Source organism: Amphiprion ocellaris, chromosome 22 (genome assembly GCF_022539595.1).
Source record: "Amphiprion ocellaris isolate individual 3 ecotype Okinawa chromosome 22, ASM2253959v1, whole genome shotgun sequence".
In the NCBI taxonomy this organism is placed as follows: Eukaryota; Metazoa; Chordata; class Actinopteri; family Pomacentridae; genus Amphiprion; species Amphiprion ocellaris.
The window spans coordinates 6620508-6636146 of record NC_072787.1 but is presented as its reverse complement, the minus strand read 5'-3'; the positions used below and the strand labels follow the sequence as shown (position 1 = coordinate 6636146).

General features: G+C 41.6%; 1 long non-coding RNA gene across 1 annotated transcript; it reads right to left on the bottom strand.

Annotated features, from left to right (window-relative positions):
* Positions 1-2975: 2975 nt before the first annotated feature.
* LOC118471226 (uncharacterized) lies at positions 2976-12900 on the bottom strand. Its single transcript, XR_004848481.2, has 3 exons — positions 12813-12900; positions 6328-6361; positions 2976-5860 (listed from the first exon to the last, which is right to left on the bottom strand). It is a non-coding gene; the product is annotated as an uncharacterized LOC118471226 (long non-coding RNA).
* Positions 12901-15639: the final 2739 nt, after the last annotated feature.

Here is a 15639-nt window from a genome sequence, read left to right as displayed (position 1 = left end):
AATCTAAATTTGACATAGCAGTGCTGCAGCTTGCAAGTGACTGCTGGTTCACATGTTGATGAGCCACGTTCCAGTCGCTATTTTATGCTCACTCTGTCGTTTGATAACAGAAATAGAAAAACACATAAATGAGAACAATTTGGGGGGGAGAATTTGGTTTAAAAAGACAGTATTTGTGAGCACAGAGAGCAGGAGAGAAGTAAATTAATGTAAAGTCCCTTCTCTTCAGGTGTTCCTGCACTGCATTGATGTGGTCTGCCAAGGTTTACAAACCACTTTTTGATCAACAACAAACTGAAATCTGCTTTTTTGAAGCCTTGGGTCTTTGGAAAGTTTTACATTGAACCAAGCTGGACTCTGCTGGCACCATTGTCTAAAACTGTAATGCTGACCAATGGCCAGAGCCAAAAACAACTGATGTGATGACGCAACAACATTTGTTATAATGTATGAAAGCATTCTAAAAAGTATTAACACAACCTGCTAACTTTACATTATTGATGTTGACACATTTTCAGTGTTATCAACAAGAAAAGCACTCAGGGAGCGCAGTACTCCGCCAAGGCTGCTCAGGTGTTGTATCATTTCCGACGGTTGAAATCTAGAAAATTTTGTGGCAGATATCCCGGCAGCATAGAATGTGTCCATTTAATATAGATGTACCCTCAAACAAAATGACCTTGCACTGAGCACAGGTGTGTGTTATGCATGTGTACGTTATGTATGGATACTGAATTGCATGACCTAAATATGAAGCAGGTGGCAGGAATTGATGGGACTCAGAAACACCCCCACAATTTAATCAATTGTTCCTTGTATGATCTCTGACAGATAAGTCCCGACGGTCGATTTGTAGTGGGATCACAATCATGTGATCATCAGCAGGCAGCTGACATAGTGTTCACTTGTTGTCATGGTTACAGCGACGCCGTGCCGTTATATTGCAATGATACACAAGTCTTTAACAAATCTGTGGATCCAGACTTAAAGCTACATCACTGCCAAAATCTAATCAGGTGGTCCTTGTGCCATTTCTGACCTGCCCTGAAAATTTCATCCAAATCTGTTCGTCCGTTTTTGAGTAATGTTGCGAACAGACACACAGACAAATCAACGCTGATCGTCACCTAACTCTGCCGCCTTCCTCGGTGTAGTAATTAGGTCCACTGATTGTGGCATTTTACTAGCATTATATTCAAGCTAGCATTCCTTGAGTGAGTGGAGATTTCACGTGATATAACGTAAATTGCTGTCATTATACCTTCATTCTTCTCTGATTTGTGCTAACATTTCATTTTATGCTAACAGTACTTGTGCAAGGGTGTTTTTGTGTTGTTGTGAAACCAGATATTTCATATAGTCAGACAGTATGTGTTTAGTCATATTCCAGCAAGTTACTTTATTTCTAAGCACTAATAGTGTCCACATTTAAAGTGCTGCAATGAAAGCTGCAGGGGTTCTATAGATTTACCTCCTTTCCTGGCTCTCGTCCTATTCACGGCTCCTCAGTGTATTTAGCAACAAAGACTCCTGATCTCTGGCTCCATCCTCTGACTTTTAATCCATCCAATTAGATTATTTCTGCTTTGAAAACATTTTGAATCTGTTTGGAGGTAAATCTTCCCCACCAATCTGCTAAAAAAAACAACCACAAGATTTGTTTCCCAGACTAGACGTCCCCCCACACAGACACATTACTTTGTGCTGAGCACTCTGGTGGGCTGAACCAATGGAGAATGCGCCACTAAATCATGTATCGGGGTAATCCGGAATCACTTCACACCCAAGTCAGGTTTAAAGAGCAGTGAAGCCGGCTTTGCTGTTTAGCCACGGTCCTGCATCCTCCTCCCTTCCTCCCGCCTCCCTCCACTGCTGTTTTCTTTTCTGTGTATCCTGGGAACCTGCAGAAATAATTACATCATTGTGACTCTCCCAGTCAGGCGGTGCGATTGGTTTTGTGGGAACACTGGTGCAGGAAGGAAGGCATTGCAGGTGTGTTTATAAGTAGGACAATAGAAAGAGCAGAGGAGCTGTGTAAATGTTCTCTGCGGTGCTTATTGTGCAGATGGAGAGGTGTTTGCTGTGATTATTTGCATGTGTTTTTTCCAGCGCTGCCATCTGATTTCAGCTAAGTATGTCTCGTTGTGCTCGGGCGAGCATTTTAACTGAGTAATGAGTGAAAACAACCAACACGGCCACTGACTGTGTGAGCAAAATCAAAGCAAGAGGTCACGTGTTTGGCCTCATTAAGTGACTATTAAACCTTTTCTGTGACTGAGGCTCCCAACTAGCTTGTTTACATTTGTGACTCCATCCCCCCCCCCACACTCACTGCTGCTGCCACCCCCAACCCCCCACCCGCCCCCACAACATCCATAATCTTAAAGCTAGACTTGTCCATTAGCTTCAGCTCCCAAACAGCTATTGTAGCGGCACAGCATGTGGTACACTCAGTGGCATGTGTACTGCTAAAAAAAAAAAAGAAAACAACCCAGAGTGACACTATTTCTCTCTTTTGTTCCCTCATTCTCTCGATGTACAATATTTGTTGTGCTGTTCCTTGTGAAGTGGAGTCCCCGTGCGACTGGCAGCCGTCTTGGCGTGAACTTGGTGCAAAAAGAATAGGCCACAGTTTTATTTATAGATGAGGCCTGCTATGACTGTCTGCTGAGTATGCTGTGGAGATGCAAAGTACACCTGTCACTTTCTACATGACGCAGGGATCAAGGAGGAAAGGATGCAAATAGAAAGACCCTTTGTAGTTTAGTCATTGTGTAAACCGAGAGTCCTTCAATAAAGTTTGCTGTGACAGTCTCCAGAGGGCACATTATCATGGAAATTAGCTGTATAATAAAAAGGGGACATATCTCTTGTAAATACATTTAACACAGCGTTAGGCTAAGGAAGCAGGGCCCTTTTAAAAGTCGGAGATAACTCTTTGAAATTCATTGGCGTTGCAAATCGATTCCGACAGGTAGTTTCACGAGGTTTATTTTCCAGTATGTACATTGAGCTGTGGCGTGCCCTACTAAACTTATTTTCAATTTGCTCAGTTTCACTCTGTTCACTTGAGGTCAGAGGATCTCAGCGGGGAGAAAGCAGGGCTGTGAATCTTCCATCTCTCGCTCTGACTCTTTTGCACTTCAAAGTCTCACTGCGCACCTTGAGATCACCAACTCTGCATCTGAGATGGAGAATAAAAGAGATACATTATGCTTTGAAGAAATTGATCCCTGAGGATGGCAAGCTGGATGTCAGCCAGTGTGGTTATGATACTGTTATGGTTCTGTCAGGCTGTTTCTCTTTTTTTTTCCCTCTCCTTTTGTGAAAGCGATACTATTAGATCTGCTATTACGAGTCAATAATCTTTGTCCCTGGTGTTGCTGCTGCGCTGATGTGTTTGTGGATGTCATGTCATGCAGAAAGGCAAAGGTTGTCAGCAGTCATATTCCAGGATGCAGTTGAGATTTGACCCGATTTGTTTCCAAGCTAAACACTCCTGCGTGTGTTGGCGGTAAATCTGCACTCCACCAGGTAGAATTAAATAAAAAAGATGGGCTTTATCGCAACTCGATTTGTCCAAATCTAGCTGCATTCTGCACCGAATATCTATATAACCGCTCATATCAGATAACAGCAAGCAGAAGCATACAGCAAATTCAGCAATCAATGTGAATGTGAAACATGCTTACTGTTCAGCAGGGCGAATGGAGAGAAAAATCCTTACTCCTGACACAACATTATTTCTATGAGTCTATTAGAAAATAACAGCATTTGCAAAGACGGGGGAGGAATACATTATCAGCAGTTAGGCTGAAATGACAACACACATTATACAGCGATTAGTTTACACAGGGCAGCTAATGGATCCAATCACAGCACATTAATAAACAAGACACTTAGCTTTGTATCTACCTGAAGAGCCTCATCAATCTTGCATTGAGATAGCCACAGCCGGGCCAGGCAGCATGGGTCCTATATTTTGATTGCTGGGGAAACAATGTCAATCGCTCTGTCTTGTGTTGGCCCTGAGACTAGTTATGCACAAGTAAGAATAAACGCCTCGAAGAATGAAAGAGCAATCAGTAAGATTATTCTCTCTGCCCCGCTGCACAGAATGACCATCATATATCTGCAGGAGTTGATAGAATTGGCGATCAATAGCCATGAATCAATGATTACTTTGCCAGGTGCTTTCAAAACTCCACACCCCCATTTCGCTGGCATTTTCAGCTGCTCAACAGCAGGGAACGCTGCTAGAAGGTAGGAACCGGCATTATGAAGACTAATCAGCCTCGTGCTCAACCCAACAAAAGCAAATGAAAGCAAATGCCAAAGCTGTATAATTATCGCAGTATTTAGCGGTGTGATATATCACCACTTTACTGGATGTTTCTCTAATTAGCCCGCTTACTTGTCTGCTATGTTGTTTCTGTCAAGTGCAGGCCACCATAGCTCAAAACGAGCGGAGGTGTTGTGAGTGGGTGTGTGCGTGGGGGAGGTTGTGTATGAGGAGATGAGTTCTGTGATGCTGTTAAAATTCCTAATAGCCACCAATACAGAGCAATAAAATAAAAGAAACGGCATAAACAAAATGAAATGTTCCAATCAGACACATATTGTAATGCCTGCAGCGCTATAACGAAAACAAAAAGGCTTCAGTCCTGCAAAGCTTATTCCCAAACTGTCAGTATATTTAAATCGATTTTACACATCACACGGGAAATAGGAAGTTATAGTCGGCGTGCTTGTCCATCGACATACTTCAGCAGAGAAGGAAGAAAGAAACTCCGGATCTTTGAGTATATGGAGGGATCAATCTCTTGTACAGACAATTAATCAACTCAAAAATGCATGTTTATCATTTGTCTGTAACACTTTCATTCTGATGGATTACATACATTACGGCCCTGCTTCCGATCTGATTTGTATTCCTCACTGTGCTGATTACAAAATTACACTGCTGATGCATTGGTTTTCTCCATGCAAGATTGATGGCACTGATGAATAAAAAGGAACAAGCGGCTAAATCCGCAGATGAAAAAAAACGCTCAAAAAACAAATGGAGATCGCTAAATAGATGCAAAGGGAGAGGGGAAAAAAGAGTGAATGATTAAGCAGCTGATGGACTGAATGACAGACAGGAGTCAGACATGCAGGTAGACTGAGCTGAATGGCAGCAGTAGCAGAGGAGGGGGTGCAGCAGAGTTTTTGGCTTCTACTCCAGTATTTTTGTGACTCGGGGGCGTATTCCCCGTGGTCTGCAGACAACCCCAGGCTGTTCTCTCAACTTCACCAAGTCTCTGTCTGTCTCTATCAGCCTGGGATCAGGGCTGCTCCGAGCTTACGTGTGTGTGTGTGTGTGTGTGTGTGTGTGTGTGTGTGTGTGTGTGTGTGTGTGTGTGTGTGTGTGTGTGTGTGTGTGTGTGTGTGTGTGTGTGTGTGTGTGTGTGTGTGTGTGTGTGTGTGTGTGTGTGTGCCCACGCTGTCTGTTGCTTCAATAAAACCAGCCAGAGCAGACTGGGACCAGGGGGAGATTGACAGACAACACCAGCTCACAGGCACACAATAATAATGCAGCACAAACACACCGTGCAGCACATTGACACACACAGACAGACACACACAGGCATGCAGAGCGTCTGTGTACGCACATGCAACTACATCCTCTTACACGCAGACGCCCACACTCGCAGGGTGTGTGTGTGTGTGTGTGTGTGTGTGTGTGTGTGTGTGTGTGTGTGTGTGTGTGTGTGTGTGTGTGTGTGTGTGTGTGTGTGTGTGTTAGGCGGGGAGTAGCGGGCCTTCCTTCCCCTGGGTGCCAGGTGCCGACAGGACATCTTCCGCTGGAGGCAGTTATCTGAGGACGTGCAGAACAAGAAGGGGGAGGAGGCTTTTTCACCAGAGTATTGCCTGCATGGTGCTGCAACATGCAAAGACTGAATCTGTGCATGTTAAGTAGTACGCACAGTAAAGTGTAAAATTACTACATCTGATTGTAAAATGTGGAAGATTTACTGCATTGCTCATTTGGTTTATTTAACAGATAAATATGTTTCAAAGGTCGTGTTTCATATTCATGCTAGGGCAGTGATTTACAACATTTTCTGACCTCGGAGTTCGTAGTTATCGACCATGAATAAACCACAGTATGGTTAAGATATTGCAATGTGTTGCATGCAGTGTAATGTTGGGGAAAGATCATGATTTATGTTAAAAACAAAACAGGAAGGCAAACTCTAACCTCCTGAATGTACGTCTGATCTTTAAGCTGGGACACATGAAAAACTATGAACCAACCAATCACAGATTTCTGTCTTTCCTGACCTGCTGATGTCATCAGGAAGGAGAAGCCAAGGATCTACCACCAGAAACAAGAATACAAACCAGCAACGGTGTCTTTAGTGGTGTGTATGGTACTGGCTCTGTTGTGTTCAGAAAAGCTTATTTGATTATTTCATTCATTAGTCATTTGCGTTTGCTGTTTTAGCTATCATTTTAGACTAAGTATGTTTGTGATTAATTGTTTAGCGATTACTTGCTGCTAATAATTTACTTGATTAAAATATACAAACCAATAACGCAGAAGATGACAGACATGCAGTTTAACTGAAAATGTATCACAGATCTACTGTAGTACCTGGCTGCACCACCAGGTTGAGCTTCTTACTGTTCAATGAGATGGCGTTACATGTGTGTTTGTTAACCGCCCATAAGGTCGCATAAAACAACCGCTTCCCTGCTGTCTAACTGCTAATTGTTTCAGTCCTGTTGATGAACTCCCCTCAGGTGTCTGGCAGTTGTCTTTTCCAGCTAGCTATGTGAGATTCATGCTATCACTAAACTAGGATTTTCAAACATTGACACAAACCAAGAGTTGAGTGTTTGTCAGTACAGAATAGCTGTATCTGCTAACAATGCCGGAAACCATTACTTTAATTGATTTCAAAAGCTATTGATTGCTAATCTTGTTCTCCAATCTTGTTGTAGACTTTATAATGACAGTAAAGCACATTCTATTATATTCTATTCTGTTCTGTTCTATTCTACTCTAATATGGCCAACTATCAGTTAAGGAAATTGTTCAAAAAACTGCATCCTTATTTCTGACCATTCACTCCCACCTGTTTAGCCGCCTTGCTACATCACCTTATCGTCCCTGCCTCGGGTTGTCTGTCCTTTACCCGGTCTTTTGCTTCACTACATCTGTGCTCCCACTGGTCAGTGTCACAAAACTTGTGGAAATAGAGCCAAAGTGATGACAAAGTGATGAGGCTTCCCAGATGTGACATCAGTTGTCAACAGCTGTGATACACTACATACGTTGAACCGATCAATTCATGGTCCCAGTACCCTATGTCTTATGGGTCGGACTATTTTTCGTGCTCATATCTTGTAGTCTGAACGGATTCACTCATATGTTCCCAGGGTCTTATCTTCCCTAGATTTAGATCACACATAATGACAACATGACAAAGGGTCCTATGTTCTACATATGTGCTCTCCCAGGGTCCTATGTTTTGTCTAGTACATAATGTACCTTTGCTTCACACAAGGTTGCAACAATATAATATGTTTCTGATGTCAGCATCACCCTAAGCGAGGTAACCAAAACCAGTAATGTTGGGTATCTCTGCTGATTTGTGGATTTGCCTTTGTTCTGTTGGAGAACATGAATCTTGAGCACAAGCTGGAGCTCCGTTAAATGCTTTTTTGCCTCAGTTCTTGCCACTTGGACCATATCTCTGTCCATTTACATTTGTTTCCATCTTGTCATTTAATTTGAATACGTTTCTGTTTCTAAGCTTGCAATTTAACACACCTTTGGAGACATCCTGGAACCATACATCATTTACCCAAAGGGATTCCAACCTGGAGTTAAGAGGCTTCTTTTTACAGAAACATTGTACTATAGTGTGCTATGATGAACACCAAAAAATAAAGCATTAAAAAAGCAGCTGACAGAAAACGATTCAATACACAGTTTACATACTGAACTGTCTTTTAAAAATACTCGATAGATGATAATAGCGTTTTTGCTTTGCAGGCAGTTCCATAAACTGATAACAGAGAAGCAAAAGTATGTTGGATGTGTAAGCTCTTAAGGTATCTCTGTGATTAGACTCCTCAGACTCTGCATTCATGGACCCATCGCAGCACTGAGGCTATTCTATCTGCAGTCATGGTGTATGGGATTACAAAGATACACAGCCCGTACAAGATTACAAAGACGCAGAGCACAGTGGAAGCCTGTTCACTCTCTGCAGCATCCTTCTTGTTTATGTCCAGGAGATGTGGTGGAAGAGCGGGCAGCCAGTAGGGAATCCTGCATGGTCGTGTAATCTGGGCTCTGTGCTTAGACACAGTGCATGAAGGACAGGCTTATCTCCAGAGGGCTCACTCTGACACAGCTACTGGGAAGAGAAGGGGAGGGGGCTCTTCTACTGAAAAGATCTTTTATGGAAACTGCATGTTTTCTACAATGCATTTACACCTCGATGTAGCAAAGTCAAAAAACCTTACAATGTTGGCATGCAGAATGTATTAGCATGTTGAATACAGGGGTATGTATTTTTGCAACATCTTGCTGATGTGCAGGTTTTGCAGGAGTTAAAGTAAAGGGTGAACTGGAAAGACTGGAAAACAACCATCTTCCACCTGCTGGAACCTCTATAACCCAACGATCACAATATGTCTCAACATTATGTCTCATTTGTTATGTATATTGTTGGTTGTTGAACAGATTTAGTCAATGCTAAGCTAAGCTTATCCTAAATTCTGGTTGGAGCTTCAATTTTACTGGGTAGATGCAGATTCAGTTTTCTCATCTACGGCTGAGTCAAAAAAGTATGATTTATATTTTTCATTTTTATTTGATCATTAAGTTTCTGCAGGCTGGAAAAAGATGATAAGACGTGTCAGTGAAGTGAATGATGAATTTTAACTGTCAATGAACAATGGCATGTCCAACATAATTTATACCTACTCTCAGTAATCAGCTGCAAAGCCTTTATTGGCCTCCACTGCAATCAAACAGCTTTTATAATTGCTAACAAGCTTTCGTCATGCCTCCACTGGGATTTTGAATCACTCCTCTGAGATGATCTCCAGGTCTTTGAGGCTAGAGGATTCCTCACTCTGGTCTTTAGTTCCCTTCACAGATTCTCAATGGGATTCAAGTCTGGGCTGCTTCAACATGTTGATATTATTTTCTATTATCCATCTCTTGAGCACTTTGGCCGTATGTTTCAGATCATTGTTTTGTTGGAAGGTCCAATGGTGCCCAAGACCAAGTTTTTTATGCAGGCTGTCTGATATTTTCCTCCATAATCTTACTGTCATCCTCTTGTCTCATGATGCCGTTTACTTTGACAAGGTTGCCTGGCCCATTAGCTGAAAAACACCCCCAAAGCATTACATTCCCACCAACATGCTTGCATATATTGAATATAAGGATGGTGTTGTTGCAGTTGAATGATCATTCCTTTTTCACCAGATTGAAACCACATCCTGGTGTCCAAACAACTCTAATTCAATCATCTCATTCTACCGTAGAACTAGTGACTGAAAGCATTCTTCTTTGTCCAGATGAGTAAAGGCTAGATGAGCTTCTATGTGCCAGTCTGGGAGGAGTGAAGTCCTCTTTGGTTGGAGGTTCAGCCTTGAGATCTTGGTACCAGGACTGCTCAGATTTATCAGGATGACCTTTATGGTAATCCTTTGTTTATTTGGCCTCCTGCACGACCATTCTTGCCAGTGCAGCAGTCACTGTAGTTTTCTCCAACAACCTTTGAGATTTTTTTTACACTGTGGAACTCCTTGTACTTTTTGATATTGCTTGGCACTGATAATACTACTGGCACTCAAAAACTCTTGCACAAGTCTGTCTCAATGATGGATCCTAACAGCAAGCACAATAAGCCCTTTGGTTTTTGCCATGACTTGTATTTGACTAGTATCTGGCTAGAAAACTACTGCATCATCTGTTCCAGAAAGGACTATTTGGCATGGTGTAGAAGTTGTATTTTCTCAAAAATGTGTGACAACTTGAAGGTGTCTGACTTTTGGATATGGTTTTTAGTAAAATGGAAGAAAAACACTATAAAAATATAATCTCTAACAAAATATCTTACTATCTTTTGTTACTTCTTTGTCATATCCAGCCAGAAAAAGAAAAAAACAACTATTGGCCAGATTAAAATTCATTATTAATCAAAACTTGGCATGGGTGTGAATAATTTTAGGTTGTAGCTATTTCTCAAAATGTCAAACTATTCCTAAGTTAAAGAAACTTCTACATTTGACTTGCAAACTATTTAGCAGCAACTTGCTGCATGCTCCTGCACATTGTTCCACAACGGTGCAGCCAGAGCAGTAATCAGGGTATTGTTATGACCTATAGTGTGGTGGGTTACAGTGGTGTTCTTGTTCCAAACCTCCAGCACAGCTTATTGTACTTGTCTGAGCTTGTGAAGCCCTTTGTCAAGTTTCACCTCCTCTCCCCAAGGACATCTCCTCAACCTCATATAACCCCACTGTCACCTTACCCCATCCCTGGCATATTCCCTCCCATTCCAGCTTGCGTTACTATTTCATTTCCCTGCTTTTGTACTCCACACACAAATCCCAGCTCTGGGGCGGATCCCTACATAACAATGAACCACTCCGCTATCTGTGTTTTAACTGGCTCTGCTGGAGGAACTCTCTGGATCGCAGCCAAAACAATTCATTCACATGGAGTTCCTCACACGCCCATGTTATTTCACTCCTTTATTTTGGAAACTCAACAGAGCAGCCTCATTCATCACCGTTGGAAATGCTGCAAATATTTTCTTGTTCTTTTTAAGGAGGGAAGCTGGCGTATAATTCACAGCAACCTGAATATATCGCACATAAATAATTCAACCATAAGCTATTACAGTTGTTGTCGGTATTTGGTGATGATGACAGTCATCGTGAAAATAATGGTTATTTACTTTTGGAGTCACTTTAAGTTCAGCTATGGGATTATGTTTATCCTCTCGGAAACACCGTCAAGTTCAGCGAGTTCATGCAGTGATTGTAAACACTGCTGTCTGTTTCCCAGCCCGTCCATTTTTTAATCAAATATCTCCATCCTGAGCTCTTGGCTTCCTCCTGCGTTACATCTTGATTTCATAATTAGTTTGTTGTCTCATTCTCAGTCTCTACCTGCCTCCCTGTCCACCCCGAACACTCACACTTAATCAAGCGCTGCTATCACATGCAGTCCAAGTTAATATTACTCATCTGTATATTTTATTTTTTATAACCCATGAAGTCACTTATGAGCCACAGTCTGTCTGGCCGTCATCTCAAGATAAACTCAGGAGATAGAGCAGTGTGTGGGAGTATCTGTATCTCCACACACCCATACAAAAGTCACACAGCTATCAGATTAAAGGGTAGGACATCTCAGCCATCTGGCAACTCACCAGCATTCTGACACGTCTGAAATTTTATGCCTTCTCTGATTAGATAGTACATAATTGGCCCATTGTGAACCCCGCTCCCCATAGGTACTGTGGGGACATCTGGTAAACGTTATGTTCTATCACAGCTTAGAGTGGCAACACTGGCAGATTTATTCCGTGTTCATTTTGCAATAACTTGTTTTCGATTTTTTTTTTCAGCTTAAACAGTAACTGTCTTGATTAGATGTCATTTGTTGCTAGCTCACTAAGTAAGGATAACTGCATTTTGAATGAAAACTGCAGCCAACTGGAGTGGAATGTACCATGGAAAAGGGTCTTATATGCATTTGGTCACTTGTGTTACACATGTGATCAGGCTAAAATTGAAGCTACAAATGCCAAGCAAAAAACAATAGCATCTTCACTTGTTGATGATACATGTGGGAGACATGGCTGGTTGCTCTTATGGTTTTAAAAAAAATCACTAAAATGCTCAAACTTAATGCTATCCCAGATGATGAGTTGAGACTGAGACTGCTGCAATGTAAGGGCCAATTCCTGTTTACAGCAGACAGCAAACATGCATGCACTTCCATACATACCACTATTCACGCATGCGCTCTACAAAACTGAATTCCTGACAGCAAGAAGAAGAGCTGCTTTGTCTATTGTGTTTGGCTAAACACGGAAAACAGTCAGCAACAGCCCAACAAGAATCAGACAGAATGTGGAATGTGTGTCATACATTTTGAGTATGGAATGAAGATCCAGTTTACTTTTCTAGCACATGCACAATCTGCATTTACTCCTAACTTTACACCTACTGCCACTTTGACCGGACTCTAACCAAGCAGTTTTGGTGTCTGAACTTAACCAAACAGCAGATGAAAACAAGTCTCCTGGGTGGAAGTCCTGTGACTTACATCCAGCCTCCTTATGTGGCTTTTTTGCTCCTACTTTTATATGTCAATCGTTGTTTAGTATAGATGTTGATGGCACTGATGCCAAAAGAAAACTTGTGCTTATCTCTGAGACATCAGTGACTTTGACATAGCCACTGTATTTAACATCCTGGGAATGAGAACAGGTTGTGCAGACAGTCTAAGAGGTCTCAGATTTTAGCATAGGGGTCTTGCAAACATGGAAACCGTGAACTGGCCTTAAGCTTCCCTAAGACTGCATTCAGACCTATGTGAAACCCTGTGTGAAAAAACACAGCCCTGTAATTCATCTGAATGAGGCCACTCTGTTGGTGCAGAGAGGCTGCCAACACAGAGGACTACAACAAAATAATGCAGGGTTGCTTCCATTGACAAGAAATAACCGGCTAATCCCAGTATTTTCACAGTTTACCTTACAATAATCACAATAAAAGCTCACTTGTTGCTGTCATGATGTCTTTCCAGAGCTGCAGGATTCTGTCATAATACAAGTTGTGCAATGTGTGACATCTGAATCTAATGTGAAACACATTCATCTGTTACTCAGACTGGACTTCCTAGATTGTATTTCATCCCCCACCAATGTCTACTCTGCATTTTCCACAGGGATGCTTATGGTCTGCTAAAAGAGTTACTAATGTTAGCCAAGGCTCTACTATAGTATCGTCTTCACACATAGTGAATGGGAGCGTCCTAACGTAACACATTACCATACGTAGTTCCTGATATGCTGTTTGTCTTTGGAACTAACTTAATGTTGCTTCTATATGCAGTTAGTTACACTGCTAATGTTTGCAGCTCACTTCAGACCAGACACACTCTGCACCATGTCTAACCTTTTTCTTACACTTTTGCTGGTGGTGTGTTTGGCTTTGAAAAGGTGATAAAAGAGGCATGAATGTGCAGAGTACTGCCAGATATTGTCCCTACTGCATGCGTGTCACATATTCAACACAGTAAAGTTAGAGCCGAGATTTCTCTGCTCACTGGATGCATGTGAAGTCAGAGCTGGTGGCTGTGGGTAAACAGGATATTGTAGCCTGCATACCAGACATCATACCTTCGCTTCACTGCAGTGCTAATTTAATCTCTGTTACTATGGCGGTAGAAGATTCAGGAGAAAACACACATGGTCATTTGTATGATATGGCTTTAGGCCCAAATAGCACATCTTCTGAAAACATAGATTTCCTTGTTTTCCATTTAATAGAATCCATTTTATAAAGTAACATCACAACTAGTGTGCGACAGCGGTGGCAACTAATTGAATTTCAGAAATAAATTCAGTGTGAGATATGGATCATCCACCTCAGTGTTTTTGATCTCGCAGATTCTTACATTCTTGTGGTCAGATTTTTATTTAAAAGGATAATCTGTTCCACAGCCGGAAATCATCTCCCAGCATCCTTTCGAAAGGGCAAAAGTGATCTTAAAACTTCCAATGTTGATTGGTTTTAATGAGAGTATGACCTTTGAAGGAAACCCAACAATAACTGGGATGGCTGATTTAAACAGAATCCATATCAAAGAAGCCCTGGGTTGCAACAGTGAATGCGGCTCACCGCAGGAGGATGAGGAACTCATTATTCTGTGACTTACACAGACAGAGAGGCTGAAGCAGAGCGAACTGGAGAGAAAAGAGAGCGCAAAAGGAGGGAGAGCAGAAAAAACAAGTGTGAAAAAAGATTTTAAATGATCAAAATTCTAGTCACAAAACATTAGGGCTTATGCCGGGTCTTTTACTTGGAGCAGACAAGGCTCTGCAACTCTGCCAGCTGCCAAGCATGTTGCATCATGAAAACACACTAAAGCCTCAGAGGGAAGTGTTGAACAGTAGGAGGGATCTGCGCAGCATCAAACCATGCCCCCTGCTGCTCTGTACAGTGTGCTCACTGATTGTTTTTTACAATACGCTGCATACAATACATATGTTGCACGGCAGGTTTGTCTCAAAGATCCTCGCCATTAAGGAGCTATACCGGTGATTATGAATGATAATGTTGCAGGATATCACATAAATTAGCTGCTATTGTGATCCTTGTGCATCAGTGCGCACAGCTCAGCTTAGAGTAGGAATGCAAATGGCATTTTCTGCATTAATCCGAGACACGGTGATTGAATTGCAAATGCACTAAAGTAACTGTTTTTAAATTCATTTAAAGGCTTTGAATAGTAATCGGTTTTTCTCCTCCTGCACTGTGCTGGTTAACACAGAGAGTTGATTTTACCTTCTTTCAGTGCACGAACCATTGACCATAACTGTCATTTTAAATATGAAAGACTTTGGAGATGCTCCATGCAGCATTTTAATACACTATCTCAGTGGAAAATCCAGTTCCACTCAATATGCCTTTGCAGCTACTCTGTGATACTGTGCCAGCTATAATGTACACTCATGTACAGACAGTCGTGATCAAATTACTTGCTTCCCAAGCTAAGATACTCAGCCTGTGAAAACACATGTTTAATATCTCCCATGGTTTCATGGAGGGAGTGTTTGGAAATCTGACAAAATGATGAGAGATAACCATGATGACATCATTGCTTGCCCTTAGAGACAACAGATTCAAAATATAAAACCTGCATTATGAAGTGTGGGTGTGGAGGTTTGAAAGATGGGATAGGAAACGCCTAATGCTGTGTTCACATCATCTAGAATTTAACTGAAGGATGTGAAAGTTTCATCGGTTTAGAATAAGCGGCAAATGAAGCCAGCACAGAAGTGCTTAACCTGCAGTTCCACGAACAGCCACTTGACAGCCACAAATACCTTTGAATAAAACAAAGCATTTAGAAAAATACTATAGTACTCTCCTAGTTGCAGTTTTGACTTAAATGTTGAGGTAAATTTTACTAACTCTGATGTGACATGAATGCAGCAAAATGACAGATTGTCTCGGGTTGCATTGTAGGATGTGTAGGATCCGGGGTTTTTGCATCTTGACCCGTTGTATTCGCGACTATCAGGATATTTAAGCCTCTGCTTGGAGGATTTTTGTTTGAATTTCTCTCTTGTTAGTCCTGCAACTTTAAAAAGCAGCACTACTAAAAAGGTGCATATTTTTGTTGATTCATCACTTTTGTTTTTGCTGATAATGTATTTTGAGGAGAGGTCTCTACTTCAAGCATCTAGGTGGTAGATGATTTTGCTTTTTGACAAAAATGTACAAAAAAAGATTGTTTCATGTGAAAATGAAAACAGATTTGTCTAAAATAGTGTCAAAGAGTTAACAAGAAAAGCATTCAGAGTGCGCAGTATTCCACTG